Below are 6311 nucleotides of genomic sequence, written 5' to 3'. Positions count from 1 at the left end.
CGGCCGCTGCGCCCGGCCCTCCGCTGGCGGCGGCTCCTGCGCCGCGCAACCCGTGCGCCCCCTTATAGCCTCGGCCCGGCGCGATGAGCTCACTGTCCCCGCTCGCCATTGGGCACGAGTGACGTCTCTCATTTGCATGATGGGGTGGGGCCAAGTCAATGACGCCCCCCTTATTCCCCACCGCCTGCCGTTGTCCGGGTGACGCGCGGTAAACCGCACAACAGCGCGCTGCCTTGTGGGTTGACGTCATGGGGGCGGGCCGAGCACCAGGCCTGGTCACTCCGCCCCAGGAGTGCTGTGTACGACCAATGCCCCCAGCGCCGCCTCCCGCCAAGGCACGTCCCGGGTGGCGTGATGGGCCCGGCCACCCGGCGCCCGCCCTCCCAGAGGCCCCGCCCCGCGTCCGCGCGTGGGGCCCCGGGCGGGAAGGGGGCGGTGCTGGCCTCCGGAGACCGGAGCGGGGGATGGGGCTCCGGATGGATAAATAACTCCCTGGCGCCTCCCGCTTCACTATGCTGTGTCTCCCTTATCGCGCCTCACACTGGACATTGTGCGGGCCTAAAGGAGCTGTGCCCGGCGGCTCGCTGCGGGTGTGGGCCAGGTCTGTTTCCAGCTCACCCCCACCCGGTGTGTTTGCCCCAGAAAGGCTGAGGAGGGGAGAGGAGGTTCCAGCCAGAAGTTGTTGTAAATGCTTTGATCCTGCTGCTTTTCATAGGGTGGGGTCTAAATCGCGGGAGTCCGATTTCCTGACTTTACAGACGGGAAATTGAGGCTCTGCGAGGTGGAGTGACCTGCCCTCGAGGCCAGAGCGTGACCAAACCTGAGCTCTTATCCATGCAGTAGAACCCGGGCGTCCATGCCCCGGGCAGCGGCTTACGTCTTTACCTCTGCGTCTGCCAGAGCATCCTGTGGGTACCCCGGTGGCTCCCGGACTGGGCTGTTAAGTCAGGAATCCCAGATGGTACTTATTACCTGTTAATTACTACTGTGATTGTCAGGTCAGGCTTAATGGGCCTCCATAAAGACTGGCTGGGGATGGGAGTATGAGGGAGGTGGGAGGGGCCCTTCACCACACTGCCGGGAGATCCTTGGGACATCTGGGTCTGACCTACGACCCCTGCACAAAACACCCCCATGGCTCTCATCACACACTGGATGGGGCCCAGTCCATCACTAGTTGGTGGAGGGCCCATACATTCCTTTGTTCTTTCCGGTGACACTCTCTAACCTTTCACTCACCCTCTCTGAGCACTGTCTTCCCAACTCCTTGCTGCCCTCAGGGCCTGAACAGGTGCTGGCTCCCTTCCCCCAATGCCAAGGGCTGGTTCTCAGAGAGGCCCCTCCCATTCACCTTGTTTCCCTTATACCTGGAACCATCCACAATGCTGCTGCTGCTGCTGCTAAGTCAGTCGTGTCCGACTCTGTGTGGCCCCATAGACGGCAGCCCACCAGGCTCCCCCGTCCCTGGGATTCTCCAGGCAAGAACACTGGAGTGGGTTGCCATTTCCTTCTCCAATGCATGAAAGTGAAAAGTGAAAGTCAAGTCGCTCAGTCGTGTTTGACTCTTGGCGACCCCATGGACTGCAGCCTACCAGGCTCCTCCATCCATGGGATTTTCCAGGCAAGAGTACTGGAGTGGGGTGCCACTGCCTTCTCCGAATGCTAGGGCGGACCATAAGTCCCAGCAGGGCAGGCTATCTTGGGCCGGCTGGGTCTCCAGCTCCCTGCATGGGGCCTAGCATCCAATAGCCAGTGTTAAAGGAGAGGGCTGGTGGGATTACTGTGGCACTTTCTGGCCTCAGTTTGTCTGATTGGCCTATGGACATGAACACCTGGTCTTCTGTTTCCCTTCCTCACCTGGCCTTGCACCTAACTGGGCTGTGGAGCAAGAAGGCCTTGAAGGAGGCTGTCACCATAAGCAAGAGGCCTGGCCTGGCTGGTGGAGAGTTGGGGGTATGGATGTATGTCTGTGTACCCACAAATGTCTGTTTGTGCCCACATGTGCCTGTATGTGTTCACATATGAACCCAGGTGTGTTCACACACAGGAGTGGGTGTCTGTGCTTGTGTGAATCCATGCATATGTATACCCATGTGTATGTATGTGTGTGTATATGTGTATGTGTTTCCAGGCATGTGGGTTTCTGTAGCCTCCAGTCATGTCCTCTCGGGTCCCAGTATGGCCAAGTTCAGTTCAGTTCAGTTGCTCAGTCGTGTCCGACTCTTTGCGACCCCATGAATCACAGCATGCCAGGCCTCCCTGTCCATCACCAACTCCCGGAGTTCACTCAGACTCATGTCCATCAAGTCAGTGATGCCATCCAGCCATCTCATCCTCTGTCGTCCCCTTCTCCTACTGCCCCCAATCCCTCCCAGCATCAGAGTCTTTTCCAATGAGTCAACTCTTCACATGAGGTGGCCAAAGTACTGGAGTTTCAGCTTTAGTATCATTCCCTCCAAAGAAATCTCAGGGCTGATCTCCTTCAGAATGGACTGGTTGGATCTCCTTGCAGTCCAAGGGACTCTCAAGGGTCTTCTCCAACACCACAGTTTAAAAGCATCAATTCTTCGGCGCTCAGCCTTCTTCACAGTCCAACTCTCACATCCATGCATGACCACAGGAAAAACCATAGCCTTGACTAGACGAGCCTTTGTTGGCAAAGTAATGTCTCTGCTTTTGAATGTGCTATCTAGGTTGGTCATAACTTTCCTTCCAAGGAGTAAGCATCTTTTAATTTCATGGCTGCAGTCACCATCTGCAGTGATTTTGGAGCCCCCCAAAAATAAAGTCTGACACGGTTTCCGCTGTTTCCCCATCTATTTCCCATGAAGTGATAGGACCAGATGCCATGATCTTAGTTTTCTGAATGTTGAGCTTTAAGCCAACTTTTTCACTCTCTTCTTTCACTTTCATCAAGAGGCTTTTTAGTTCCTCTTCACTTTCTGCCATAAGGGTGGTGTCAGCTGCATATCTGAGGTTATTGATATTTCTCCTGGCAATCTTGATTCCAGCTTGTGCTTCTTCCAGTCCAGTGTTTCTCATGATGTACTCTGCATAGAAGTTAAATAAGCAGGGTGACAATATACAGCCTTGATGAACTCCTTTTCCTATTTGGAACCAGTCTGTTGTTCCATGTCCAGTTCTAACCCTTGCTTCCTGACCTGCATACAGATTTCTCAAGAGGCAGCTCAAGTGGTCTGGTATTCCCATCTCTTGAAGAATTTTCCACAGTTTATTGTGATCCACAAAGTCAAAGGCTTTGGCAGAGTCAATAAAGCAGAAATAGATGTTTTTCTGGAACTCTCTTGCTTTGTCCATGATCCAGTGGATGTTGGCAATTTAATCTCTGGTTCCTCTGCCTTTTCTAAAACCAGCTTGGACATCAGGAAGTTCACGGTTCACGTATTGCTGAAGCCTGGCTTGCAGAATTTTGAGCATTACTTTACTAGCAGGTGAGATGAGTGCAATTGTGCGGTAGTTTGAGCATTCTTTGGCATTGCCTTTCTTTGGGATTGGAATGAAAACTGACCTTTTCCAGTTCTGTGGCCACTGCCGAATTTTCCAAATTTGCTGGCATATTGAGTGCAGCACTTTCACAGCATCATCTTTCAGGATTTGAAATAGCTTAACTGGAATTCCATCACCTCCACTAGGTTTGTTCGTAGTGATGCTTTCTAAGGCCCACTTGACTTCACATTCCAGGATGTCTGGCTGTAGGTCAGTGATCATACCATCGTGATTATCTGGGTCATGAAGATCTTTTTTGTACAGTTCTTCTGAAGGGACCCCTAAATGAAGGGGATGCAGCCCCTAGCCTATAACCAGCCACACCCTAGGACCCTGCTCTGGGCCTATGCAGTGGGGCTAGATTGAAGGAGATGGGGCCATGCTTCTCCCCAAGGCAGGAGGGTGAGTGGGTAGCCTAAGGAGGCTCCCCCCTTACCTTGGGCCTTGACTTTGATAGGTAAGAACGGTCTGGTGAGCTGCGGGCAGGGCTTGTCTGCTGGTCACCCGCAGGCTTTGGAAAATGGAGGCAAAGGAAGGCCAAGGCGTATTACCTCTGTTTGTATTTATTGCTTATGAAAATGGAGCAAATAATCCCACCTACTTCATAGAGTATTGTGACTTCTATTGGAAGTATTTGAACACATAGTAAGAGCTCAATAAATGTTTTCTGTAGTTGTTTTATTATCATTTGGCCAAACTTAACTGCAGTTCTTTGGACTACCCTCAGCCTGGACTGCCCTTCCTTAACCTCCTGGCGAACTCCTACTAATCCTTCAAAACCCACCTCCAGTGTCCCCTGCTCCAAGAAGTCTTCCATCACCATGCCTACAGGGATTTCCCTAGACCCTTCCATCTGAGTGAGCCCTTCCCACTCTCTATGTCTGATTTACTCTGCCCTAGAAGGGTCCTTTGGAGAAGGAAATGGCACCCCACTCCAGTACTCTTGCCTGGAAAATCCCATGGATGGAGAAGCCTGGTAGGCTGCAGTCCAGGGGGTCGCTGTGGGTTGGACAGGACTTGAGCGACTTCACTTTCACGCATTGGAGAAGGAAATGGTAACCCACTCCAGTGTTCTTGCCTGGAGAATCCCAGGGATGGCGGAGCCTGGTGGGCTGCCATCTATGGGGTCGCATAGAGTCGGACACGACTGAAGTGACATAGCAGCAGGAGGGTCCTTGGGGCTAGATGCGGAAGCCCTGTCTTGGCTGCCCTTGGCAGCCTCTGCCATCCCTACTCTCCAATACCTACCCCATTAGGCTCCTGTGCTGTGACTTGGCATTCCTTGTGACCCAGTGTCCTTCCTCATCCTCTCCTTTTTCCCTCTGGGACACCCCAGTCCTGATCCTCCATTTGGGCCAGGGGTTGACCCCCCAGAGCTGGGGTGCAGCTGTTTCCAGCTTGTCTTCCCAGATTGAGGGCTCCTCAGCCAGGTCAAAGGGGGCCTGAAATCCATCAACCAGTCCCAGGCAGTGAACATGGGCTATCTCCCAATTCATTCATTCATTCCACATACACTGACTGAGCACTTACTGTGAGCCTAGTGATGGGGGAACACATGAATTACACAAACACCAGCAACTGCTCAGGCACACAGTCTGAGGGAGGAACCTGACAAGCACAGCTTCAAAGAGAAGAAATGGTACCTCCTTCCTGCAGGATGCAGGGGGAAGTGGTTTTAGAGTTGAGTACTCTGGGAGGGTCACCCCAGGAGATGATGCTAAATTCAGGAGGAGCTGGAGAAAATCATGAGATAATTCATTTGAGGGCAGTGTCCCAGGGAAAGCAGCAAGTGCAAAGGTCCAGGGGCAGAAACCTGCTGGCCACATCTGTGCAGGGTGGAGAGGGAAGTGAGGCTGGATTCACTGAGCCAGGGAAAGCCAGAGGGAGAGAAGGTAAGGGTGGCGGTGAAAGGTGAAAGTGCTTCCACTGAAACCCAGGTGCTATTTGAACTTTGGGAAGTGGTGAAAGATAGGGAAGCCTGGCATGCTGCAGTCCATGGGATCGCTAAGATTCGGATACGACTGAGCGCCTGTCTCAAGGGCAGAAGTGGCAGATGGAATTGAGGGACTAGAAGGGAAACGGGCTAGGTTGGGACTCCTCATTTTCCCGTTTATACTCCCTGCAGCGTCTTAAGTCTTCGGAATTATCCCACCCCACCCCCCACCCCCAGCAGGGTCCAGAGAGGATGGACCAAAAATTTGCCCTGGGTCCCAAAGCCGAAGCTGAAGCCCCATCCCCACCCTAGCTTTCCAAAGGGAGGCTGGCTGATCTTAACAGCCCCCTCGCCCGTTTTCAAATCTCCCGGCTCTGGCCTCTCCCCAGCGCGAAGAGATTGCTCTCTTGTTTAAAGGAACCTACAATTCGATTTAATGTTTAGTCTTTATTTGAAGATCGAGACCTGAAATCTACTTAATAAAACACAAAGCCCCAAAGAAAGAAAAGTTAAGGAGGAAGCCGAAAGGAATGAAGCGGCCGGGTCCTGGGGCAGAGGGTCTGGCCAAGGACGGTCCCCGGGCGCTCGAGACCCCGCGGGGCGGGTGGGGCTCCTGCCTACAGAGTCCCCGGCGCTTAGGACCCAAGGGCTGGTGGGGGTGGAGCTTGCAGAGATCGTCCCCAGTGACAGGACCTGTGGATCGGCCGGGGGAAGGGCGCCGGGCTCGGGCTGGGGGTGCGTCTGGCCCCGGCGCATTCCAGAGGATCGGGTTACTGGCGCAGGCGGCGGCCCCTCCCCTCCTGCCCCGCTTCCGCCCTCGCCTAGAGCGGGAACGGCAGTCATCTCCGTCGTCCAGTGCAGGTGTTTGTCC

The sequence above is a fragment of the Bos taurus genome, chromosome 7 (assembly GCF_002263795.3).
Source record: "Bos taurus isolate L1 Dominette 01449 registration number 42190680 breed Hereford chromosome 7, ARS-UCD2.0, whole genome shotgun sequence".
In the NCBI taxonomy this organism is placed as follows: domain Eukaryota; kingdom Metazoa; phylum Chordata; class Mammalia; order Artiodactyla; family Bovidae; genus Bos; species Bos taurus.
Note: the sequence above shows the minus strand (reverse complement) of the source record.